Source organism: Mus musculus, chromosome 11 (genome assembly GCF_000001635.26).
Source record: "Mus musculus strain C57BL/6J chromosome 11, GRCm38.p6 C57BL/6J".
Taxonomy (NCBI): Eukaryota; Metazoa; Chordata; class Mammalia; order Rodentia; family Muridae; genus Mus; species Mus musculus.
This window is the reverse complement of record NC_000077.6, coordinates 95,232,169-95,258,764: the sequence shown is the minus strand read 5'-3', so window position 1 is coordinate 95,258,764 and position 26,596 is coordinate 95,232,169. Positions and strand designations below refer to the sequence as shown.

The 26,596-nt window shown below is 52.0% G+C and overlaps 1 long non-coding RNA gene across 2 annotated transcripts in view; it reads left to right on the top strand.

Annotated features, from left to right (window-relative positions):
• Gm11515 overlaps window positions 1-26,596 on the top strand; it is a 78,999-nt gene that overhangs the window by 1,199 nt on the left and 51,204 nt on the right. The gene's annotated exons all lie outside the window — the stretch shown is intronic.

The window sequence follows — 26,596 nt, the reverse complement described above, 5'->3', positions numbered from 1 at the left end:
GTGAGAGGTCTTGGCTGCCCCGTGGAGACACTTGCGGAAGAAGGCCAGATGTTAAGGACTGATCTAGGGACGCCGCTGGACCCTGCTTCCGTCCTACCAGCGCCCCCACGTGGAAGCTTTTGACCGACTCATCGCCCCTCCCAGAGCGCCGCGTGCCCGCGAGTTGGGACCGGGGTGCAGGGTTCTGATGATGTTCTGTTCTTTGCATAGAAGAACAGTAGGTTCCTTCCAGTGGCGGGGGAGTAAAGTGGCTCAGGTCACCCGAGAGCCCAGACCTGGAGCAACAAATAAAAACCCCGTGCTTGGACCCCTCCATTGCAATAGCTTGGACATATATATTCATTCATTCTCTCCCCTTTCCTTCCCCCATCCTCCCTCTCCCCTTCCCCCCTCTTTCTCTCACCTTACTGTTCCCCCTCATTGGCCATGAATTTATTGAACGTCTACTTTGACATAGCAGGGCATCTACAGAAGAGCAGGCACACTGGGCAAAAGGCTCCATCTCTATCCTCACTGGTCCTTACAGTCAGAGTTGGGGTGGACAGATATTTACCCACATTTCCACTACTGAACCCAAATCTCTCATGTTCTTGGCATCTTTAGCCTGTTAGGCTGTTGGCCTCTAGCCCTGGTTTCCCATATCTCTGGCAGGGTCCAGATTAAATTTCCTGAAAGTGTTGCCATATCTACTGCTAGCAAATCAGGATTTGGTGTTATTGTTACTGTTGTTTGGGTTTTGGCGTTCGTTTGTTTTGTTTTGTTCTATTAACCTTTTATTTTACGTGTATGGGTGTTTTGTCTCCACTGTGTCTGCAGAGTGTGGAGGTTCAAATTATGGCCCCATCACTAAACTTCCCTTGCTGTAGGAGAGACAGAGACAGAGACAGAGAGGGGGGGAGAGAGAGAGAGAGAGCACGCTCGAGAGAGAGCACACTTGTAGGGAGTAAGAAGATAACACGAGAATTTTTGTGCAGCGTTTGTTTAGCTCGCTGTCAGCATATAATAAATGGCAGCAATTATTGCTGTTAATAATATAATTAAACGACAACATCCATCTACATTCCCTGGGAAAGCCCAGATTAAGGAAAGTCATGGGGCATTCCCTGATGTTTCACCATTCAGTTGCTTCTTAAAATATGGCAGCTAGGTGCCTGCCATCAGACTGGGTCTCCCTGTATGGAGTGTCTTCCTTAGACAAAATTCAGCATCCTGGATCTTAAAGGGTGGGCACAGGAAGGGTGGTGAAGATGGGATGTTAGGAGTTCTGGGTTCTAGAACTGCCCCTTGCCTCCAGGGGAACAGAGGAGCCTTTCTGAAGTGCTCACTTCTCCCAGCGCCTGCAAACAGTAAACCCTCGGGTCTGACCCCATTAGTGAGGGGAGAGAAGCTCTGTTTAAAACCAGTCTTCTCTTCCTGGAGCCTGGTCTGAGTGCTGCGGTGGAGTGAACTGCTAATTGAAAATGTTGATAATGCGTTGCCCCTGGTCTGCGGAATAGAGCCTCCCTCCAGTTCCCGCCGTCTGCAAAACAGCTTGCTGCTCTCAAAAGGCTCTAGCATGGAAACAGTGCCTAGGAGGGGGGAATCAGGATGGCCGGTCTCAAGGGGCACCTGGGCTAGCCTTAGAGGACATACTTTGTCCTGCTATCCCTGACCATGACCTTGGACATCTAAGCCACCCAAACTAGAGAGGGCAACTGGAGATGAGGAGATGCCCCTGGTCCCAGTCCTAGATCTGCCCAATCCTTCTATTGTCTGTGGTGAACATGAGGCCAGTGTGGGTAGCTTGGGGCAGATGAGGACAGCTTGGGGTTGGGAGAAAACTCCATTTCTGATGTCCAAGCACTTAGGATCGAAGCAGAGGTGACTCTAGACATCAAGATGTCCTGAGTTCCCTGGGCCTAGCAGGACTGGAGCTGGGACCTAGGCTCTGCCATTTCACGTGGGCCTGATCCCTGTTCCTCCGTTCTGACCCTGAAGATACAGACAGCCAAGGGTTATTTCATACCCCGTCTCCACTCAGCCTTCAAGGACTACGTAATGTCAATCTTTATCTTTTTGTTGTTGTTGTTGTTTTCGAGACAGGGTTTCTCTGTATAGCCCTGGCTGTCCTGGAACTCACTTTTGTAGACCAGGCTGGCCTCGAACTCAGAAATCCACCTGCCTCTGCCTCCCGAGTGCTGGGATTAAAGGTGTGCGCCACCACGCCCGTCTCAATCTTTATCTTTTAAAACTTTTTAAAAATATATTTTATTTTACGTGTATGGGTGTTTTTGTCTACATCTTTATGCAACACTTGTATGTCTGGTGCACATGGTGGCCAGAGCAGACATCAGATATCCTGGGACTGGAGTTAAAGAGGCTGTGAATCACCATCGAGTGCTTGGAATCCAATCATCGTCCCTTGGAGGAGCAGTCTTTGAGACAGTCTCACTCTGTAGCCCAGGTTGGCCCTTCCTGGAACTCACCATGTAGACCAGGCTGGCCTCAGAAATCTGCTGGCCTCTGCCTCCTGAGTGCTGGGATTAAAGGCGTGCACCACCACTGCCTGGCCAGGCTGGCCTTGAATTTTGAATCCTTCTGTTTCTGTCGCACTAGTGCTACAACTATGAGTATGCTCTATTCTGCCCAGCTGAGCATCATTTAAAAAAAAAAAAAAAAGTTCACGAACAAGGATCTGGGGCTTGCCTGGGCCATGGCTCTTCAGCAGGGGTAGTGGAGTTTCGTCCTGAGAATGTTCATGTGTATGGGGTGAGGTCAGGATAAGTCGCTGGAATAGTCCCAGGATGACCTGGGGTGGGGCTGGGTGAGGCCAGTCCTGATCTAGAGAAACGTGGGCTGAGCTCAGTGACAGCCAAGGGTGTCCTGGGTCTGAGGTCTGGAGGACAGGAAGTGGGAGGCACTGGGATGATGATGGGGAAATATGGCTCAAGGAGTAAGGATGCCTGGGTGCGCTTCTGGACAGTGTGGCGCTGAGATGCCTGGACTGCCCAGGAGGAGGCACTGGGCTCAAGGAGCAAGGGTGGTGCTGGAGCTGTTAGAGAACACCAAGAACCCTCAAAATGTCTGGGGAGATGGCTCAGTGTGAGGACCTGAGCAAAAACCCAAGAACCCACATAAAAGCCACGTGGGATAGCATGAGTCTGTAGTCCCACCGTCCTAAGGGTAGACAGGAGACTTACGAGGGAGGTTTGAAGATGGATAGCCTGGCATGCCCCTGCCTCAAACGGGGTGAAAGGCAAGAGCTGATGCCTGAGGCTGACCTCTGACCTCTGTGAAGAACATGTGCATGGGGATCAGGGGACAACACCCAGAGAAATGTGAATGAACAGACTAGAGATGAAGAGTGTGGGGTACTACAACCCAGCGAAGTGGGTCGATTGGAGAACATCCAGCAATTAGGAGGGAAAAAAAAGACTAAGCATATAGTAGGCTGTCTATAAGGTGATCCCATCCGCTTAGTAACACGAAAAACATGTCCATTTATAAACGGATACATGCAGATGCCAGGACAGTGTCAAACACTTTGCAGAATTGGGGTTCAGTCTGGGAAGCAGTTGATGTATGGGAAGGGGAGCAGGAAAGAGACAGATCTGGGACCGGGGGAGACACAGGGTGCCTTCATTTCTCTCTGTAAAGGGTTGGTTTTTGTTCTTTAAATTTTTACATGCATTTGTTTGTTGTTTGTTTGTCTATGTGTTTTGTTTATGAGGTAGGGACATGCCCATGTGTGTGGTCAGGGGACAACCGAGGGAGTTCATTCTCTCCCTCCATCCCGTGAACCCCAGGGGTTGAACTCAGGTTGTTACAGTTGGCTACAGGCAGAGTCATTCCACCAGCCCAAGTTCTGGTGTTTTAACCTGGGGTGTGGCTCTGGTTTTGCACACTTCGGTGTGCCTTGTGCAATGAGTAAATTCTGGGAAAGAGACCGCAGTGGAAGTCTGAGAACCTTGGAGGAGTGTTTCAACTGCGGCTGGGGTCGAGTGCTGCTTGCCTGGCATGCCTGAGGCCATGGGTTCAATCCCCAGCACCGAGCAGGGGGGTGGGCGGGATGAGACTTAAGGGAGTGTCAGTTACCTCACTAACCAGCTGGAGAGGTAGTTAGCCCTGAGGCAGGGGGATGACCATGCTGAATTCTGCAGGAGTCAGTGAGTCTCCAGTGCCCAGGGGCTGGTGGGCAAGGATAGTGTTGAGACATGAAGATTTGAGGAGGCTAAAGTCAAGCCCTGTTGCCTGGGCATAGAGAGTGGGTGATGCCCGCTCTTGGCAGCAGTAAGGTAAAGGATGCGGTGCCAAGCTGGGCAGAGGGGCTGCCAGGGTAGAAGATCAGAGGAGCGGATGGGGGTGCCGGGGCACTGTCAGGGCTTGAAGCAGGAGGCTGACGGGGGTGGAGTGTGGGGGATCAGCAAAGCTCGGGGGAGGCCAAGAGGAAGTGGGCATTGCCAAGCCTGTGGTGGGAAGCAGTTGGTGCCAGCTCGGGGCTGAGGGGCAGAGGGTAGGGGTGAGTACCCTGAGCCTGGTCTCCCCTGGGTCTCCCTTAGCCGGCCAGTTTTGCTACTACCATATTGTATCCTGAAGTCTCAAGGACAGAAGACCTTTGTACAGAAAAGGACAACCATGCCCAGGGGTGGAGAGATTGTCCTAGGTCAGGCCACCCTGTGAGTCTGGTGACAAGACCTGGACCAGTGCTGCCTCGGTGTTTGGATCTGTGCAAACCCTATAGGTTGCATAGTGGGGTGAAGGGACCATGGGAGGGGCTCCTTTCTGATCTAGTGCCAAAACCCTGCTTGTGGAGGAACAAGGCCCAAATGTTTCCAAACAGCAGACATAAGGCCACAAACACAACCTAGCAAATGTTCTGGCCCAACAGAGGGGTGGACCTTGTGATTCTCGGTGTCAGGGAAGGTGGCAGGGATTCCCACAGAATCTGAAGCAAAGAGTTACATGCCTATAAACCCAACAGAGTTTATTTATGCCAGGCGGTGGTGGCACATGCCTGTAATCCCAGCACTTGGGAGGCAGAGGCAGGCAGATTTCTGAGCTCGAGGCCAGCCAGGCCAGCCTGGTCTACAGAGTGAGTTCCAGGACAGTCAGGACTGCACAGAGAAACCCTGTCTCGAAAAAAACAAAAACAACAACAAAACCAAAAAAGGTTATTTATTTGTTTGTTTTTGAGACAGGGTCTCCATATGTATAGTCCTGACTGTCCTGGAACTTTCTACACAGACCCAGCTGACCTCAAACTCACAGAAATCCACCTGCCTCTGCCTCCAAAGTTCTGGGATTGAAGACATGTGCTATTATGCCCACTTTAAGGAATTATTTTCAGAGATGAGTGTTAATCCAAGCACTCAGAAACATAAATTTGAGGCCAGGCCAGGCTGTATGTAACAATAACCAACAAAACAAGACAAACAAACAAACAAACAAACAAAAGCAGACAGTTGCTTGGGTGCTCAGTTGATGGAGAGTATTTTCCTAAGCAAATATCAAGCCCTTGCTTTGATTCCTTGTAGCACAAAAAACAGGCCTGGAGGTGCCCATCTGCAGCCCTAGCAGTCAGGAAGTAGAGGTGGAAAGTTCAAGGTCATCCTTGGCTACATAGTGAATTTGAGGCTAGCCTGGGGTACATGAAATCTTTTTTTTTTCAAAGTTTAAAAAAAATTAGAAAACAAAGACTACTTAAAGAAGACTCCTTTGTATTTTTATTTTATGTGTATTGATGTGTTACCTGCACGTGCGTATATTTTATATACCATGTGTGTATACTGCCCACTGAAACCAGAAGAGGGTGTCAGGACTTCTGGAACTGGAGTCATGGATGGTTGTAGGCTGCCATGTGGATGCTGGGAATTGAACTCGGGTCCTCTGGAAGAACAGCCTGTGCTCTTAACCACTGAGCCATCTCTCCAGCCCCAGAAGAGTGTCTTTTTTAATAGGAACCAAATACCCCATGATGCCAGGGCAGGCTTTGAAAGGCAAAACACATTGAGACAATGACTGTGGTAAGTGAGGTTGACCATATTACTCAGGCCGTCCCACGGGAGCCAGGACTTGGGTCTTCAAGATCCCTGTGGCCCCCTGCACCTGCCTTGGGACTGAGCTAAGGGCTTCTCTCAGGTTTTGTCCACTGTAGCCCCAGGAGCAGAAACTAGAGGTCAGTTGGGATGTGCCCCCTGGAAGACTTGGAGCTCCTCTTTGCTTTACAATATAATGGAATAAGATCCAGGGAAAAGTCACATCACCCTCAGATTCCATTCAGGTCAGAAGTATGTTTGCGGCCTGTAACTGCAGGCGTTTGGTGGCATTGCAGGATGGCGCTGGCTTAAGCTAGTTTTCCCCCAGGGGACTGAGAGCAGTCCTGTGAAGGACACTCAGGGGGACAAGCCTGGCTGGAGACAGATGGAGCAGTTTTGACTGCCCTGGTGTCCCCTGACCAGAGGAGGAGCCAGCAATGGCTTGAACCTTGTACCCTCTCCACCCACCCTCTCTTTGGCCCAGAGGTGCCTGACTGCTTTGAAAGGGCGGGGTGCACCGTGGCTGCTGGGGGCTGCAGGACAAGACCCATTTAGCCTCAGCAGTCATCTGACCCCCATGACTCAGGCCTGGCCCTGCCCATGGAAGGCACAGGGCCAGTCTGAGCTCATCTCCACTGCCCGGAGCAGAAGTGGTAAACAAGTTCACCTTCCACCTCCCACCCCAGTGAGGAAGCCGGGAACAGAATGAAACAAGCCCCCCCGCCCCAAGACACTGCACCACCCAGGTGCGTGCCATGGGTGCCCCTGGACTAGTCAGTGTGTGCTAGGCTCTTGTATTAGCGACCTTTGATGTCACATATCCATGGGGTGCCCACAGCAAACCTTTGAGGGCTGGAAGATGACCGGGGCTCCTGGAGAGACTAAGACTAGGCAGCCGAAGACACATGAAACCCAGTCTAGGACTGGTGGTCACCTTGAATACCTTGTTTTACCTGAATCAGCCCGCACTTGTATGCTCTGGGCCCTTTGTGGCCTCTAGGAGCCTTTCCACAGGAAAATATTCATGGTCTATTGCTCCAGCTTGCCTGGCCCACAGCGACGTGGTGGGAACTGTTGTTGTCTTCCACAGCATCTGCCTCTCGCTGGGGCTTCCAGCTCCTCTGCCTTTCCTCTCCTCCCTTTCCCCGCTCTTTCCTGCTTTTCTGGGCTTCTACTTTTCAGAGCTCTCCTTCTCCCTCAATCTAGGTGACCGTCATTGCCATTGGTGGCCACCAGATGGCACCAGCGCATCATGTGTTCTGTCACTGCGGCCGCACCAGCACCCGACCCCGGGAGGGCTCACCATTCTTAGCTTCTCACCCTGCCCCAGCCCCTTTGAAGCTTCTGACACCTGGTCAGGATATAGCTGAAGACATGAGCTCCCAGCTCCCGGGCCAAGGGCTCTGCTGACTCTCTTGAGACTCCTGTCAAGAAATCAAGAACACTCATTCCACAGAGCTCCAGCTCTGAGGGGTCTTTCTCACATATCTACTAAAGGAACACAACTCAGAGAAATGAAGGTGGGACAGTCAGTATCGGTTTTGTGGAAGGGACTCAAATCTAAGCCTTGTGGGTTCCAAAGCCCTGGGGATTTCTTTTTTTTTTTTTTTTTTTTTTTTTTTTGGTTTTTCGAGACAGGGTTTCTCTGTGTAGCCCTGGCTGTCCTGGAACTCACTTTGTAGACCAGGCTGGCCTCGAACTCAGAAATCCGCCTGCCTCTGCCTCCCGAGTGCTGGGATTAAAGGCGTGTGCCACCACGCCCGGCGTCCCTGGGGATTTCTGAGTGTAGGGTTCCCTGATCAGATCTCTCACATGCTGACTCTGCCATTGCCCCTTCCACGGGCACGTTGGCTTTCCTTCAAATCTGCCTCGAGATGGGCTGTGATCATGCTGTTCTGGATGCTGCAGAATTCAGGAACCTGGGTATCAGCTGGCACTTCTGCTGCTCTCAGCCCATCTCTGTAGCTGGAGCTGGCAACTGTTCTCTAGGAGTCCCTGATGGTGTGATGGGCAAGCTGGGGAAAGGTGTCTAGGCAGGCTTCCTGGAGGAGGCAGGCATCAGGACAGGACAGGTGAGGGCAGTGTGCTATGCAGCACTCTGTAAGGAGTGCTGTGTCCTTCAGATGTGTATGGGAAGCAGAGGAGGCCTGGCTGCCACAGCCCTGGAGTCAGGCTCAGTTCCCTCCTCACCCTGCCCCCAACCCCTCACTCTCTGTCCCACTGGGAGGCCCTGTGGACTGGGGAACAGAAGACAAGGCTGGAGTCCTACCCTGGGCCTGAACTGTACCCTGAACAGGCTGTGGCAGTACCCAGGAGGAGCCAGAGAGTAGCCACCATCCCCCATTCAGGGTCCCTCTGTAATTACAGCTATTTTTAGGCCCCTCTTCCTTCCTATTTCAGGCCTCTGGACTAGGCTTGAGAGTGGGCTGTCCTGGGGCAGCGGCCTGGAGCCGCTAAAGTAAGACGAGGCGTGGGAGATCCAGCCACAGCGCTGACCACAGGTGGGCGGAGTCCTGGTCCAGGGAGCTCAAGACGTGGCCAGAGCAGAGCTGGCGGAGGAGGCGTGTCTTGGCCCATGGACCCCTCACCGATCTGCACCATATTGGCCCATCCCTCTACTTTCAACACTGCTGGTCTAAACGGTTAACCCTGGCCTCAGTTTTCCAGTCTAATAAGATTGGGTACCCATTATCTTCGGGACTGTGGCCTTGGGTTGGCACAGAGTGGTCACAGTAACAATCACTAATTCATGTGTATGTATGTGTGTGTGTGTGTGTGTGTGTGTGTGTGTGCGTGCTGGTGTGCATATTGATGGACCCATGCAGAGCCCATAGGTCAACATCTTCCTCTATTGATCTCTACCTTCCAAAAACAAAACAAAATAAAACAAAATAAGAAAACAACAACAAACCAACCAACCAGAGTTTCACTGTGTAACCTCAGCTTGCCTGGAATTTATTATATAGACACCTACCTCTCTCTTGAGACTAGCATCAAAGATGAGCATGCCTGCTCCATGTAACCCTTTAAAAAATATTTTTAAGTTGGCTTTTACTGTGAGGTGTGTGTGTGTGTGTGTGTGTGTGATGTAGGTGTCTGAGTGCAGGTGCATGCATGTATGTGTGTGGGGGGCAGGTGTCTGATTGCAGGTGTGTGCACTTATGTGTGAACATCACGGGACAGCTTCCAGCGTCAGTTTTCCCCTCTCACACTGGGCCCATGGGGCCGATTGCAGGTCTTGCAAGGCTGACATGTTTATCTGCTGAGCTAGCTCCCCGGCCTCACCTTACTTTTCAGACAGAGTCTCTTACTGAACCTGGAACTCAGTGAGATTCAGACTGTCCCCCAAGATCCTACTGCCCCAGCCTCCCAGCCTGAGAATACCAGAGCATGCTGCCATACCCAGACTTTTGGGTAGGTGTTGGAGACCCAAACTCAGGTTCTCATGTTTATACAGCCAGCTTCTCCGTTCTGAGCCATCTCCCCAGTCCCTATGACCAGAGTTTATTGAGCACTTACTGTGTGCCAGATGCTGTCCCAGCCTTTGACCTATATTAATTCACTGTTGACAACATTCTGAGGTCAGGATTATTTTATTCCTATTTTACAGATAGGAAAACTGAGTCTCTCAAGTGTTTCATTGCCATGGGCTGGGCTTGGTCTCACATGATTTACTCTCTCATCCCTGTCTTTGATGGTGTTGGAGGAAGAAAGGTATCCATCCAGACATTAGTTTCTTCCTGGTCTACTTCCAGACTCAGTTCCTTGGGTCTGGGGCTATTAGGCATGGCATGGTCTGTCTGTCTGTCCAGTCATGGCCCAAGGCCTGTCCTGCAGGAGGAAGGGTGAGTCTTGCCCAGCTGGTTCCAGTTAGGCTCCAGAAAGCAGGCAAGGGGTATATTTAGCCCTGGTTTCTCAAGGAGCCAGAGATCTTTCATCCTTGGAGACGCCGGCCACAGTGGGACTGGCCTTGCCACAGCTGGGCCCCTGGGCTGCAGGGCGGGCAGGCTTCGGGGCAGGGAGGGAAGGGTCCAGTGTGAACTGGCCTCTCTCTGACACCAGGAGGTGATGACAAATGCCCATGTCAACTGGGGCAACTGAGCTTGACTCTGATGGTCCCAATCTGTCCCTAGAAGTTGAGGGCTCCTGAAGACACTGGAAGCAACATCAGCACCCGATACCTGTTCCTCCAGCTCAGATGCAGTCTGTCTTAGGTTTTCCCCATGGAGGGCTTATTCTGTATCTAGTCCTGACCAAAGCATCAAGGGCCCATCTTTCATCAGGAGAGGTAGGCAGACGATAGAGCTTGGGACCTAGAGAGAGGTAGCCTTCTTCTTCCTTTACTTATTTTTAAAGATTTTATTTGTGTGTGTGTGTGTGTGTGTGTGTGTGTGTGTGTGTGTGTGTATTTTATGAGTGCACTACCTGAGGAGACCAGAAGAGGGCATCAGAACCTACAGAGCTGGAGTTACCAAGGTTTGGGAGCTACTGAACCTGGGTGCTGGGAATCAAGCTCAGGTCTTCTGGAAGAGCAGGAAGTGCTCTTAACTGAGCCATCTTCCCAGGCCCTATTTATTAATTTTGAGAGTCTCATGTAGCCTAGGATGGTCTTCTGCCCCACTTCCTGTTTGCTAGGACCCTGGGCATGTGGCAATGTACCCCATTTATGCAGTGCTGGGGATCAAACCCGAGGCTCAGTCCATATTAAGCAAGCACTGTACTGACTGAGTTACACCCTGCCCCCTTTCCATTCTTTCCTACGAGACTCCCTGATGCGTTTGAAGTTCATATTTGCAACTGGTGGGAGGGTTGGGGGCAGGTAGATACAGACAACAGAAAGAGAGGCCATAATGTGCAGCCTATGCTGGCTCTGTGGGAGGTGCTGGTGTTTCCTGGGCACCCTCTCTGGGCCCCTGGGCATCGTGGTGCCGTGTTGCTATGGAGGACTATGTTGCTGGGTGTGTGGTGACCCCCAGGTGACTGTGGCATTGCTCAATGTGGATAGTTATGATGGTGGGGACTCTAGTGTGGTGCTTCTGGGGGCTCCTGGGGAGTGTGGTGGCAGAGGCCAGATGAGCTGCTTTAAACAGCACCACTGTGTGTTTGCCTCTATGTGAGACTGTAAACACATGGGTTGTTGGTTGGTTTAGACCTGTGTGTGTGAGTGTGTGTGTGTGTGTGTGAGTGTTGACTCTGAACATGACTGGATATGGGACGGCAGTGTCCTACTAGCCACCCACGCCTTCCCACTGCACACAAGGCCTGATCCCAGCTGAAGTTCATGCCCCATTGCCCTTCCGGGGACCCCCACCCGAAAGCCACAGGGCCACGGGTCTGTGATAGGGAACCCTACTAGCTGGAAGCCTCTGTCTCTCCTCTAATCCTCTCACCCCCACTCCTTCCAAACCCATCCTCCACAAGGCAGGCTTCTACCTGCCCTGGGGCGGAGGCTGGGAGAGAAAGAGGAGCCGGCAGCCTGCCCGCCTGCCCGCCGCCCTCTGTCGTCTCCCCTAGCAGACAAAGAGCTCACCCTGGTCTCTGTGGGCGTCTGGGAGACGCTGGGGGGATTAGCTCTCCGCGCCGCCCTCTCCCCATCTCATGCCAGCCCACCCAGCTGGCACCAACACCTCAAGCCCAGGGGTGGTGCCCTTGCCACAGCCTCTGCATTAGTGTGGATTTGTGTGTGTGTGTTTATATGAGAGTGTGTATGTGTGTGTGTGCATTTGTGTGAGTGTGTGTGTGTATAAGAATGTGTATGTGTGTGTATTTGTGTGAGTTTGTGTATGTACGTGTGTGTTTGTATGAGTGTATGAGTGTGTGTGTGTTTGTATGAGAGTGTGTATGAGTGTGTGTATATGTGTGTGTGTTTGTATGAGTGTGTGTGTGTAAAAGAGTGTGTATGAGTCTGTGTGTATTTGTGTGAGTTTGTGTGTGTGTTTGTATGAGTGTGTGTATGTGTGTTTGTATGAGTGTGTGTGTGTGTGTGTGTTTCGCAGGCTGCAGTGAGGTGGGTTTCACCTTTTCTGCCTGGCCTGGGTTAGGTCTCGCTTCAGTTTCTCCTCTGCTTGGCAGTTTAGAGGTGCCCCAGTTGGTATCCAATGCCCACCTCATGCGTGTGATTTTTCTCTTGAGACAGGGAGGGTCTCCTGTAGTCTAGACCGGCCTCAAACTTGTCTGGTAGCCAAGAATGATTCTGAACTTCTGATTTTCTTCCTTTTGGCTTCCCAGTGCTGGGACTGCAAATGCATGCGTCCGCGCTCAGTTTATGTGATCGTGGGGATCGAACCCAGCCAGGCTTGTGCACGCTAAGTATTCCGCAAATTCCCCAGCCACTTTAGTTGGTATCCATGGTTTCAAACCTCCCGTTAACCCATTTGTGTTCCTTCCCTTCTGTTAATGGCAACACAACAGTCTCCCCCGTTCCTTGTCTTCAAAGGAGAGAGCAGGATCGACTGTGAGCAGGAGGAGCTCTCTAGAGGGGTGCAGCTCCAGAGGGTGCTTTGGGGTGCATTGGAGGTTGGTGTCTGATGGCACTGGGAACTGCATTGGGAGTAGGGTTGGGGTGGCACCGGGTGTTCTTTGGGGCTGGCATTAGGTGTGACATTGGTGTGACAAGCTGTTCCTTGTGCTTCTGGAGAGCACCCTTGTGGTTTGTCCTCCGTCTGGAAATGTGAAGTGATGGTTGGGGTGACAGCCTTCATGACTTTTAGACCTACATCTTAGCATCTTCTTTGTACTGGGCAAAACTAGAGATGGTCCACCAAGCCCTTCTGTGCATTCTCTTGAGGGTTTCTGCAGCAGGAGCCTCCATTGCACAAGTATTTCAAGCAAGGCTCTGAGCGTTAAGAGACTTCCCCAAAGTTACTGAGCTGAGAGACTGCAGCAGCACCTGCCCCGTGACCCAGGACCTCACTTCAGATGCCTCAGCATCGCTGTCACCTGGCCTTTACCTCCCGAGGCCCTGTTCCCTTCACTCCTGTGTTCTTGGGAAACTGGAATGGGGACAAGCCAGGGGGAGCTGGAGAGATGCCTGCCCCACCCAGAGTCACACCTCATCTTTAAATAACCGAGGCCCATTCCAGAGACAGTTCTCATTGCCCATCCCATATGTTAGCAGTAGCCATGGAAACCTTCCCTCCCGCTTAGTGGGCTGAGATTTTCTTTTTTCTTAAGACCCACCTCCACAGGGCTCAGTGGTTAGGAGCACGTGATGCCATTCCAGAGGACCCAGATTTGATTCTTAGCACCCACATGATGCTCAACTATCTGTAACTTTGGTTTCAGGGCATCCGATGCCTTCTGGCCTCTGAAGGCACTAGGCATATACGTGGTATCTAGATAAGCATACATTCAGGCAAAACACACACATTAAAAATAAACAAAAAAAATTTTTTTTTGGATTTTCGAGACAGGGTTTCTCTGTGTAGCCCTGGCTGTCCTGGAGCTCACTTTGTAGACCAGGCTGGCCTCGAACTCAGAAATCCGCCTGCCTCTGCCTCCCGAGTGCTGGGATTAAAGGCGTGTGCCACCACGCCCGGCAACAAAAACTTTTTTAAAGTTAAAAAAAAAAAAACCTAAGTCCTCCGTATACACCTCTTGTTTTAAGTGCTAATATAGGATTTGGCTCCTGTCCCAGGTACAGTCTTTCTCCTTCTTTTTGGTCTTCCGTGGAGCTGTGGAGGCAAAGGCCATCTTCTCTCAGGCAGTATGCTACCCATAAGGAGGCTGGGATACCCTAATGAGTTGGGGAGGCCAAAGAGTTGGGGATGCAGCCCAGTGTCTGGGATGAAAGAGGAGAACAACAAAGGCAAATGAGCAGAGAGGGGTGAGTGGGCGGTGACCATTTTGAAGTAGGGAGGGTGGAGAGGAAGCTTAATGGGGTAGCCATGTTGGTAAGTAGGGCAGTGGATGGGTATGTAAGGTGGAGTGGGAGGGCAACGGGGTGTCTGAGGTCTGGTAGGCCACTAAGTCATGGGAATGGGGGTGAATGAATGGATGGGTGGAACATTAGGTGGATGGACAGAAGAGGGGGAAACACAGATGGAGGAGAGGAGAAGCAGACAGGCCTCCGGGCAGGTGTGGAGCAAGGCCTTTAGAAGACAGGCTACATACAGCCCATTGGGTATGAGGTTCTCACAACCTTGGCTCTTGTTTGGTTGGTTTGGGTCTTTTGAGCCAGTGTCTCGAGTAGCCTGGGGTGATCTCTAACTTCTGACAACCTATGTAGCTGAGGATGGCTTTGAACCCCTGAACCTCCTGTTTCCACCCTGGGATTTCAAGCATATGCTCCAGTACCTCATTTACAACTTTGGCTTTTCTTGTTTTTTGAGTTTTTGTTGTTGTTTTTTTCCGAGACAGGGTTTCTCTGTGTAGCCCTGGCTGTCCTGGAACTCACTTTGTAGACCAGGGTGGCCTTGAACTCAGTAATCTGCCTGCCTCTGCCTCCCGAGTGCTGTAATTAAATGCATGTGCCACCATTGCCCGGTGACCTTGTTTTTTCTTAGCTCCCAATTATCCAGCCTGACGGAAAGAGACTATGGTGTGGAAAAATCTAGAAGACAGAGGCTGGTTTCATCCCAACCGAGGTCACATTCAGGGGTGACTTTAGGCCCTCCCTTGTGAGACAGGGGGGTCTGAACCCTGGTGTGTGAAGTTGTACCGGTGGGAGTGGCTTGCTCAGAGTTCTGCTCTGATTGTCCTGACCCACCTTTCTTCCCTGGGACAGTGGCAGCACATGATCTCAGTGGGTGAAAGTGCAGACAGCACCTGTGCAGCTCTAGAGCAGGGAAAAGGAATTGTCCCCATGAGCATGGTGGCCCAGAGGAAGAGAGGATGTCCCAGGACCTGCCGAGTGGCATGGTGGTTGGGACGGTATTGAGATGTGGGTGGTGACAAAGTGACCTGAGAGCAGAGGGTGGACACAACAGGGACACCAATGGAAGCTGAGGCAAGGCTTGAAGAGGCTGGCGATGGGTATGGTGCCTAGTTTGGAAGGCTGGCACTGTGCCGTGTAAATACTTCTCTGCCCTGCTTGGGATTCTGGTTCTATTCCTGCACAGGGACAGGTCTCTCTGCTCTCTTCTGGAAATAGCTTCCTTGCCAATCTGATGGTCCCCTCTCTATATTAGTGCCATTACAGCCTGAGATCCTGCTGGAAGCCAGGCACCTTGTACACATGACCACATTTGTGATTTGATTCTCACAATGTCCTTTGGAGGTAGAGATAGTGGGTGCCTACCCACCTCACAGATGAGGAAGCAGAGGAGGCCATGGAATGTGGGCGGCAGGCATAGCTCAGTTGGTTGCTCAGCATGCCGAGACCCTCGCTTTGCTCTGGAGCCACGCACAGGCCGAGTGTAGTGTGTGGTCGTGCACATCTGTAACCCCAGTGAGTGGGAGATAGATTGGACATTCAAGACTGTTCTCCATACATAGTGCATTTGAGCTGACCTGGACTGTATAAGATCCCATCTCAAACGAAGAGGATGAGAAAGAATGGGGAGAAAGAAGAGGAAGAAGAAAAGGAAGAGAAAGGTGATGAGAAAGAGAGAGAAAGGGAGATAGAGAAGGAGGAGGAAGAAGAGGGGGAGGGGAGGAGGAGGAAGAGAAAAATGAGGAGGAAAAAGAGGAGGAAGTGGAAATGGAAGAGGAGGAGGAAAAGGAAGAGGAAGAGGAGATAGAAGAGAAAGAGATAGAGATAGAGAAAGAGAAGGCAGCAGCTGAAGGGTACCCAGTGGTCATCATATAGAAGGACAGGAGGTTGGGCACAGTTCTGCTTCGTGCCAACTGCCATCCCGTCTCCTGCTGGGGTCTGAAAGAACACATCAGGGAGATGTGCCTGAGACCTCTAGAGGATGTGGCCTGGGACGGAGAAAATGGGCCCAGTGGGAGTCTTCCTAGAGTGGCACATTGAGCAGAGGCCACATGATCTGGGGGTGGGACTCCTGAAAGCCCCGTGTGGCCAGGAGGGAGTATGATGGTGACGTCCTTGGAAAACCTGTCTGCTGCATTCATGCTCTGAGGCCAACTTGCTGACCCGTGGCAGGAGCTGGCCCTGAGCCATCTTGGGCCATCCCTTTGCCTCCCATCATGGTGGGCATTTTCTCTTTGTTGGCAATCTTGAAAGCTAGATGGTTTGGGATTTGAAGGAAAGAGAGTCACAGTGACAGGTTCCAAGGTACGGAAGCTTGAATGACTTGGGGTCTACTCGAGGACCCCAAATATGGGGCTGAGAGAGGCAGACGACACAGTTCCCGGGAGTTGGGGAGATGGTGGCTTCTCAGGCCAGGGCTGGTCTGAACTACAGCTTGCTCTGCTCCTGGAAGCCTGCAGCCTTGTCTGTGATCAGGCTGCTTTGCCTGTGTAAGCATCAGAGTGGAAGAGTGCTGGCCTGGCTAGCACGCAGTCAGTGTGGTCCCTCCTTCATCTCCTGGGCCTCTGGCCTGCCTCCTGGCCCTTTGATGCTTCCCTCGCCACAGACTTCAAACAGGCTGCTGGCCCTGCTGCCCTACCCGCCTGGCCTGCCTGCTGTAATTAGAACTCCCCTGAGCTCAGCAGGCCCTCTACCAGCAACTTCTCTTCTCACTGTTCTGGGCTTCTGCTCTCTCCACCTCTGGCTCACCTTTGCTTCCAGCTCTGTTTCTGGTCCTCTGTCTAGACCAGGGACCAGTTCTGGATGGGTACCCTGACTTCCCTAAGTCCTGGTTTCCCCAGGATACTGAGGGTAGAATGGGAGCTGGATACCATGTCTTCCGGTGTTCTTTCAGTTGTTCACAGGGGAACCTCAGTTTGTCCAACACAAGCGTGGTATGATCAGCCATGTCCTTGTTACAGATGGAGACACTGAGGTAGAAGCAGGCTCATGTTCATCTCCATGGCCCCTCCTATATAGGGAGGGCAGGCTAGTTGGTATGGAGACTCAGGCCCCCCAGAAGTCAAGACTGCAGATAAGACACGTGTTCTTGACTGGGCCTCAGTCACTGGCTTTCAACCCCACGTAGTTTTTGCAGGTCCTAAGTGGCACGATGGGTATCAGTGAGTGGATAGGAGCCGAAGAGATGAGGGGTGACAACAGGGACGTCCAAGAGAAGACCTGTCTGGGAGGTGGACAAGGATGCTTGGGAGCAGGGACGTTGCCTGTACTGGTCAGATCTGGGCAAGCAGGGCCTGACCCACCAGCTACAGCAACATGAGTGTGCTTGTATTTATGTCTGTGTGTATTGTGAGGGATGTGGGCTCTCTGGCCACAAACAGTGACTGTGGGCATGCTCTGCATGTGTGTCATGTGTATAAAAGGGAGCGTATAGATGAGTAGATGTGTGTGTGTTCAGGTGTGAGGAGGGGTGGGTAACAGCAGCTGTGTCAGTGGCTGAGTCCTGCATCCTGCCTGTGGGTATGACTGGATTCTGCCTCCGAGGGTGGGAGGGCAGGTTCTGTATGGGATGAGGGTGGAGCTCCGTTGGTTGGGGGGCTCAGGAAGCATTGACAAAGCCCTCAGTCGAGTCCCTAGCACCACGTAAACCTGGCAAGCTGGCACGCACGCATATTTGGGAAGTGGAGGCAGGAGGATCAGGAGTTCAAGGTTGTCTTTGGTTACGTAGAAAGTTTGAGGCCAGCTAGGGCTATGTGAGATGTTATTGTAAAATAAATAAATAAATAAATAAGAAGGAAGAGGAAGAGGAGGAAGAGGAAGAAGACTGTAAGAGGCAGCTGGGGTGTGGCCTGCTTCCCCGTGAGTTACAAGAGCACACAGCACACCTGGTGCCTTCCTTCCTGTCCACTTAAAGCCCCTCAGCACTCAACCGCTTTCTCTTCCTCTCCTTTCCCCCTCCCTCTCTGTGTCCATTGTATGCAGTTCCATGCACCCCGTTCCTGAGTCCACTCTTGCTCTCTTGACTATCAGGAAGTGAGGGACACCCCCCCACCCGCCGCCCCCCCAGCCCAGGTGAGCCCACCGCCCATTAAGGCTCTCTGGAAGCAGAGAAGTTGAAGCGGCTTCCTCTGCCTTTCTTTCTCCACACCACCCTCAGGGCCCGAGTTGCCATCTAGGACCTGTATGGCTTGGGGTCTTCCTGGTCCTTGTGGTCGGCAGCAGCCCATGATGCTCTGGGGCCTGGGCCTTACCTGCAAAGGTCTGTCTATGTTCTAAGACCTGGCTGGACCCTCTCCCCTCCTCAGCAACTTTGGCCTGTTTCCCTGGCTCTGCCAGCGTGGTGGGGCCTGTGGTCTGAGGTTTTTGGCTGGGGAGGAGGCTGGAGGAGTGAGGGAGGCTTTTTTTTTTTCCCCTTTAGAAATCAGGGATTTGGGCTGAGGTTAGCTTGCTCATCTCAGACAGACTTGTCCAAGCACAGCTCTGCTGTAGGGAGGGATGGGCTACAGCACTGGCCAGCTTCTGTTCCTCCTGCTACCCTTTGGGGGTAGCTGGCTTATGGGTGCACAGAGAACTTGCTCTGGGTACTACCATGCTGCGATGAAGCCAGACCCAGGCCGAGGAACCCCTCAGTTTGATGCAAGAGATTAGGTGCCCTGAATTTCTGAGAGCGAGGTACAGACACCCTGAAATGAAGAGGTGCTTCTGAGCTAGACAGAACATCTGGGTCTCCTGGAATCCTATAGCACCCAGGAGTCTGAGGCAGGAGGACTGTGAGTGAATTCAGGGCCAGCCTGAACAAATCGCAAGGTCCTAACTCCATACTTCCCCCTGCCCATCTCTCCTGCTCCATCAATAAATGAAAGAGAGAATAGCAAAAGGAAAGGAGATTGAGAAAGAGGACAGTCTTGAGCCAGGACCCGAGCAGCTGCCCGAAGGCCACCAGGGCATAAGAACGACCTGTTCTTCTAAAACCAGCTTTGTGGATCTCTGGTACTTCTAAGGGGCCTCTCTGGACTCTGGAGCCCAGGCCCTTGCAACGTCATTCCTTGCTAGCTTTCTCTTCCTGCCTTAGTTTCCCACTGGTGTTTTGGGCAGACTTGCTATTTGAAAGCTCAAGGAACATGTCAAGGGGTCTCTGTGGTGTTCCCCCCAGAACACTCAGCCTTTTCTTTTGTTGCTGTGTTTTTAAAAGTTATTTATTTATTCTTGTGTGTGTGTGAGTGTGGGTGTGCAAGCCACGGAGAACACATGGCTCTCAGAGGAGACCTTTCTGGAGCCATTCCACCTTTACGTGGGTTTCAGGGAATTGAACTCAAGGTTGTAAGGCTTGTTACGCAAGCGCGTTAGAGGCCAAGCCACCTCTCCGGCCCCTATTATTTTTTATTTTTAACATGTATTTATTTAGTGAGCGTGGAGCGGGCATGCTACAGCGTACCTATGGAAGATAGAAGATAACTTCCAGGAGTCTGCTTTTTCCTTCTACCATGCGGGTCTCCTGGGGATGGAACTCAAGCCTGCTGAGTTGGCAGGCAGGTCTTTTCTTAGTGAGCTGTCGAACAAGACTCCATCTTATTGGTTGAGCCTGGGTCTCACACAACCTCTGGCTGACCTGGAAGTCACTGTGTGGCTCAGGCTAGCCTCTGGCTGACCTGGAAGTCACTGTACGGCTCAGGCTAGCCTCCAATTCCCTAGTAAATGAAGATGGCCTTGGACTTAGGATCCTCCTGCTTCTATCTTCTGGATCCTAGGATGCAGGCCCGAGCCACCCTGAGTGGCTGCCATCCAGCTTTTGAGATGGAGGCATGGTCTTCAGCACAGCTGAAGGATGGGGGGGTCAACTAGAGCCCCCATATCTAGATCCATCTCCCTTCGGGTCCTACTTGTCACTGAGACAAGAGGATGACAGAAATGTTTTATTGTTTGTTTGTTTGTTCATTTTCAAGACAGAGTTTCTCTGGCTATCCTGGAACTCGCTCTGTAGACCAGGCTGGCCTTCAACTGAGAGATCCACCTGCCTCTGCCTCCTGAGTGCTGGGATTTAAAGGCGTAAAGGAAGATTTAGTGTGTCTTAGGATTTCAGTTCACCACTGGGTAAGGGAAGTGTCCGGACTCCCTTCACGGCAGGCAGCAGGCAGCGGGAGTGTGAGGCAGAGCTGTTTACACAATGGCAGATCAGGAAGTGGAGAGAGAAGCCAGACCAGGGGCTGAGTATGACCTTCAAAGCCTGCCTCTGGTGACCTCATTTCCCCTTCTCCTAAATAGTCTCCAGATTCAGATTCAAACAACAACCCGCTCTCTGTCTCCCCAGACCCTAGAAGTCACAGACAGACAGACACTCCTCAGCAGAGAGGGAGAATGGGGCTTGGTGGGGGAAGGGCGCACTGTAGTAGAAAGAACTCCTAGGTCATCCCTGGTCCAGTACTAGAGGGATGCTGTGGGAGAGATTGGAGGGGTGGGGGCAGAGACTTTTGGGGTTTCAGTGACTCACGCATTCCCAGTGTGCTTTTAGGGCTGCCTAGAGCCTCTCACATCAGGCCGGTGGATGGAGAAGGACTCCAGGCTCTCCCTCCTCCCACATCTCAGAGGGTCACAGAGTGTGCACCTGATCGCAGGGTTCCTGATTGGATGTAGAAGGAGGTGATCCGATGGCCCGGCATGAGCAGATCCAGAATAAAACTCTGGTGGCAGATTCCTGCCCCACTCCCTCCTTGGTAGAAGGTCAAGGAGCTACAGGGCCAGAGCAGACTCGTTTCACTCCCTCAAGAGTGTGGGCAGCCAGTTGTCAAATATACAAGCTATCCTGCTGAGCAGCGGTGCTGGAAACTGTATTTGAAACTGACGGACACAGTCGTGTCTCTGGCAAGGATGCTCTTCAGTTTGTACACGCAGACTCCGTCCCCATTTGGAGTTTCTCAATGAGCCGCAGGCAGGAACTGGATAAGCATACCTCCCACTGGAAGCAAACAAAACCAGAGTAGCCATACCTGAGGCTCCGGTTGGTGTGGCTGTCTGTACCTCAGCCTGAGCTCCATACCCTGTTCCCACCTCACCCCCATGCCTCATTCTTTACCAAATTCCCAAGAGAGTTTGGTCTCCTGGGAGACCATCCTGGGCAACCGTGTCTGCTTCGGACCAAGGGGCTAGGGCCAGGGGAGATCGGACAATAGGACTCAGGCTAAAATCCCAGACTCAGACCAAGCCTGTGCAGGCGGGCTCAATACTCCTGACGAGAAGTCTCATCAGGTGCAACTACCCTCTTTCTCCCTGAGACTGTGCCCAGCAGGAACAGCCAGTGACTCTAGGGGCTGCGAGAGGTGGGCCTCAGGCAGAGATGCCTCTCCGTGGGCCATGGGAGACAGGTATGGGGGACTTTTGATCTGGTTCTAGCCACCCCAAAAATTCAAATGTCAACAGGAGCCCTACTGGTGACTAGCCTTTCAGTCTGAAGCATGCTCCTCCCCAGGATAGTTCTTGCAGGAGACCCCTCCCCCACCTGGCCACTAAACAACCTAACACCAAGTTGCCACCTGAGACATCTCTCTCCTTCTCTTTCTGCTCAGTATTGTGCTGTTTCTGTGTGCAGGTCGGTGGTGCCTAGTAGGCTTTCCATCTGGGTGATCTCATTAAGTCTACTTAATTGTAGGTATCAGTAGTCCTCCAGTTTGGAGGCTCGAGGAGGAGCTTGAGGCTCAGGAAGATGGAGTAACTTAGCCAAAAATCATGTAGTTAGGCAGCTGATAGAGATAAGATTCAAATAGTCAGGTATCCAGTAGGGCAGAGAAGTGCTGTCGGTGGGGGAGCTGGCAGCTTGAGGAGACCTTGGATGTCTCAAGGACGAGCAAGCCTCAGCTTATTCTCATAGGTGTGAAACTTTTAAGCAGAAAAATTACACGGGGAGAGGAGATCAAAGAGCTAGACAGTCTGAATTTAAATCTTGTCTTCGATATCCAACTGTGTAACCTTAGGAAAGTTACTACACCTCTCTGTGTTTCATTCTCCCTTCTGTACAAAGATGGTAGAGGCAGTGTCTTCCTCTCAGGTTGGCTTGGAGGAGTGAGTTCATGATTCCCTAGACACTGGGCTGAGAGCAATGCTTGGGTACACACCAGTGCTGTGTGAGTTTGGACTAGTCCTGCTGCCTCATAGATGCCCCTCCATCTCCCTTCCTCACTACCTCCCCCATCCTCCTTGAGAAACAAGCAACCTGCCTCAAGTAAGGGCATGGCCTGTGGCCTGAGCTCACAGGGACCTGCATTGCTTGTATGCTGCTCTAATGTCACAGCTGCCTCCTGTCACTCTAGCTAGGGTTGGCAGGTCCCTGGTGGGTAAGAGGGACATGGATCAGAAGGAAGCCACACAGAAGTCTGAAAAAGCAATGTGACCTGGTGGACTACTTGCGTCTTCTTGCTTGCTGATGCCTGGGTATGGCTGAGGATGTAGCCAGAGACATTCAGCTTGAGAGAGTCCTCTGGGGACTGGCAGCATGGGCGAGCATGAGAGGGCTTAGGGGGATGGGCTGGTGAGGGCCAGCCTGGAAGGAGCAGAGATGTAAGATGTAGAAGCCAAGGGGTTTGGTAACCCAGGCAGGCCTTGTATCTGAGGCGATCCTCCTGCCTCAGCGTTCTGAGCGATGGGCATGCAGGAGTGTGTCTCTGCACCCCCCAACCCCCGCGTGTTTTCCCTCTGATAGTTGTTTCAGCCCAGTGCCTGGGCACAGAGGCTCTGAGTAACTCTCTCTCCACAAGCTGAGCTTAAGGCATATGGTCTGTGGTTTCTGCCAGTGTGCAGCTCCTAGAGACGGGACAGCGAGGAGTCTAATGGAGGCAGTGGGTGGAGACATCAGAGGACGTAGAGGGGGGACTCCAGTTAGCGCTCGGAGGATTCTACCGATGTACCTTGCCCTTTCGAGTGCCAGCACAGACTGGATCAGGGCAAGGGAGTTGCACTTCCTAGGGGCTTGGGAAATGTTTCTTTTTCCTTTAAGTGGATCGTCACTAACAATTATCCAGTGAAAGAGGCCCATGAAAAGTTCTAGGGATATCCCTTACACACTGTGCCTCCCACGAGCCACTAGCAGAAACACCCATCACCGGTTTTTTTTGCACCTTAGACTCTTTTGGTGCCAACAGATTTGATGTCAGTCCAAGCTGAAGGCTAAGCTTTGCCACTTATGAGGGGTGTGACTTGGGCCCATCCCCGAATCCCTGTGCCTCTGTTTCCTCACCTGTGAAATGGGGCTAATAGCACTTGCCTCATAGCGTTATTTGGAAAGTAGCCAGAAGGGTGCCTGGGCATAGAAACTGCTTTGTAGATGTTTGTGACATATGATAAAGAAATAAACACTTCAGAGCAATAATGTCTGTGATATCATGGTTTGGCATACACACGCCAATGCAGAGAGCTAAGGGTGAGGACATAACTCAGTTGATAGAGCATTTGCTAGCCTGCACCCAGACCTGGGTTCCTTTCCTTGAACCACACAAACGGGCTGTGGTGGAATATACCTGAGACTCCAGCAGCCAGGATGTGGAAGGAAGAGGATCAGAAGTTCAAAGTCACCCTCATCTATTGAGGAAGATAGAGGGTAGCCTAGGCAACCTGACTGAAAAAAAAAAAAAGTTTTTTGTTTTTTTTAATATAAAGAGAACTATCAACAAGGTTATACCCAAAGATACCTTCCACACTGTGCACCTCCAGCAACTGGCCCAGATGAACCTCCTGCAGTCTATCTTCCTGCTTCAGTCTCCTGGGTGCTGGAGGTACAAGCATGCACCACCATACCAGGCGTATGTTTCTAGGTCCCCTGGAGCCAGGATTTTCTGTAAGCTTCTGCTGAGGTCAGCATCGCTGCTGCTAGAATCACTGACCCATACAAAGCATCTGTGCGGGTGGCATCTTCAGTCTGCCCCAGGAGCCGCTGCTCTAGTGACCCTGACACGGTGGCCATTCCCACAAAAGCTCTGTGAGCTGAACCCAGACAAGAGGAGAGTCTGGAAATGGAGACCAGGATTGGGAGATTCCAGCCTATGCACCCTGCCTGCCATTCATCCCGTGGTTTGATCGGTTCAGGACCCCCATTTGCAGGCAGCGTAGCCAAGAGAGCTGAGAAACCCCCATAGGAGTGAGGTTTCCCCATAGAGCTCCCAGGAAGGATGCTGTCAGTAAAAGAGAAGTTGCCAGAGAGCCTGTACGATTCTCATTACACAGTACTGAGTGTCCAGCACCCCTAAGCTCTGCACAGAGGCAGGGATTCACAAGGAGGCACAACTGCAGCAGGACAGAGACACCAGAGACTTCCTACCAGACCCACAGCTGAGGGGGACGTCCTAGGGGTAGCTAGTGACAGAGTTTTCTGGCATTGTGGGTTTAAGACAGGATGGCAGGGTTGGAAAGGGGACAGCTGGACTGTTGTCCTCTGCTGGAAGCCTGGTGTCTACATCCCAAGAGAGTACGTGTGTGTGTGTGTGTGTGTGTGTGTGTGTGTGTGTGTGTGTGTGTGAGCCTCTATTGCCATGATCCAGTGTTTATGGGAGGAGGGAGAGAAGAAGAGGTCTCCATCCCAGTAGTTCTTCCTGGGACAGAGCTATCTTCCCCCACCCCACCCACCCCCACCTCTTGGGTTCCTGAGGTCTTGGAGCACCTCCCTCCACCCTGTAGAGTCATTGCCTCAAGGCTGAGGTATGGATCCCAAGGCTCTGCCACCATTTCAGCTCAGACTGTCCTCCTCGGCCTTCCTCCTACATGCAACCCAAGGGTCCCTTGGAAGACTTGCTGAACAGTACTGTTCTAACCACACCAGCAAGCCAGCAGTGGAGAAGGGCTGGGTGGTGAGGATTTCTTGGGGCCAGGGACCTGAGCAAGCCTGGCTCCCATCAGATAGGCAGCCTGGGCATGTCCCCGTTGACAGCTGTTGTGAGGGACAACCCTGGATGATGACTGAGTTCCAGACCAGGATACACATGGGACATCTGTTTTCCCATCCTGGCTGAGAAGGGCCCTGTGGCACCCAGTGTCCCATCAAGCTATCTGTGAAAGCTCTGGACTGTCCCTCATACCTCTACCAAAGGCACAGGTTGTGGCAGCCTCTCTCATTCCATGAAGAACTCCAGCTACTCTGTTGGAGAAAGGATTTGGGTCAGACAGCAGGAGGAATTTCCCAGGTCACAGCAGTTCATGACCCCTATTAAATGCTCGGATCCCAGCGTGGAATGCTTTCAGTACCCTCCTTCCTGCAGGCTTTGTAGGGTCAGACTGCTGGGTGGCGTGTGACAGTGTGTTCAGGGAATGAGACAGGACATAATTCTCAGGTCACAGATGATTTTGGGAAGAGCCAGGCAGTGATGGCACACACTTTTAATCCCAGCACTTGGGAGGCAGAGGCAGGCAGATCTCTGAGTTCAAGGCCAGCCTGGTCTACAAAGTGAGTTCCAGGACAGCCAGGGATACACAGAGAAATCCTGTCTCAAAAAAACAAAACAAACCAGAGATGCTGGGGTAAGGTATCCATAGTGGTACATTCCCAGCAGTCTTGAGGTAGAGGCAGGAAGATCAAGACTTCCAGGGTATCCTTGGCTACATAGCAAGGATAAGGCTACCTCGAACTACATCCGATGCTGTCTCAAACAGGGAAACAGAGGTTGAGCAGGGAAGGGCTTCACAGGGAAGCCTTCCATGGTGATGGGAGAGGGGCTTAGTCAGGCTCGAGTAGACTATATCAGTAGCTTCAACAGACACCTGAAGGTCACCCAGTTAGCCCTTAGGGGTCATATAGGAGGTCAACCCAGGTATGCTCTTGCCTCAGATTCAGTGTTCCACTACTTCACTAGAAGGCATCCCCTGGAGTTAGAACCCCTAGGCTTGAATCTCAGCACCTCCCCTCTCCTATCTTGGGCAACTGAGCTTGATTTCCTCATCTATAAGACAAGAATGATGTCTTCCTAAGGATGGACCTCCTGTTAGGCCCTCACAGCGCTTGGCTCAGAAATGCTGTTCGGTGGGCACCAGTTGTAGTCGATCACAATCCCCTAAGAAGTTCTTTCAGCTGTCTGCCCTCTATCTCACCTATGATCAGATGTCATCTTTTAGTTTACACTGGGAAGCAGGACGAGTAGATATGTTAGTCCCTTCCAGCTCAAAGCTGGCTCTGCATTCCCCCTTGCTCCCTCCCTGACACCCACCCACCCACCAGGCCTGCACGGTGAGATAATGTCTAAGAGATACTCCGAGTGACTTGGAGGAAGAGGCCAGACAGTGAGTGACCAGAGGTGATTATCTGGGGTGACTAAGGCGGGTGGTTTCCCTCCCCCCAGCCTGAGCAGAGGGAGAGACATATGAGGCAGTCTGCAGTGGGGTTGCTCCTTAGAGAGGGTTCGACCTGGGGAAGTGACCTCGGGGTGGAGGTGAGACTGGACACTCTGTTCCAGGTAGATTTTTCACAGAAAGCAAACACAAGAAGACACAATGCATCCTGTATGAAGGAGATTGGAGGCAGGGGCCTGGGCCAAATAGACTCTCCAGCCTTTGCTTTCTATTTTTTGGATGGCGCTCTGAACTTCATCCCTGTCCTTTATAGCCTGGGATTAGCTCAATTCTGGGATCTCGGGGCAGGCTGCCTTGTCCTAGCTGGCCCTGGCCATCTTTACCTGAAGATGCGGGTGAGGGCTAGGCTCCGCCCTCCAGGCCCCGCCCCCTGGCCGCCCCGCCCCCTGGC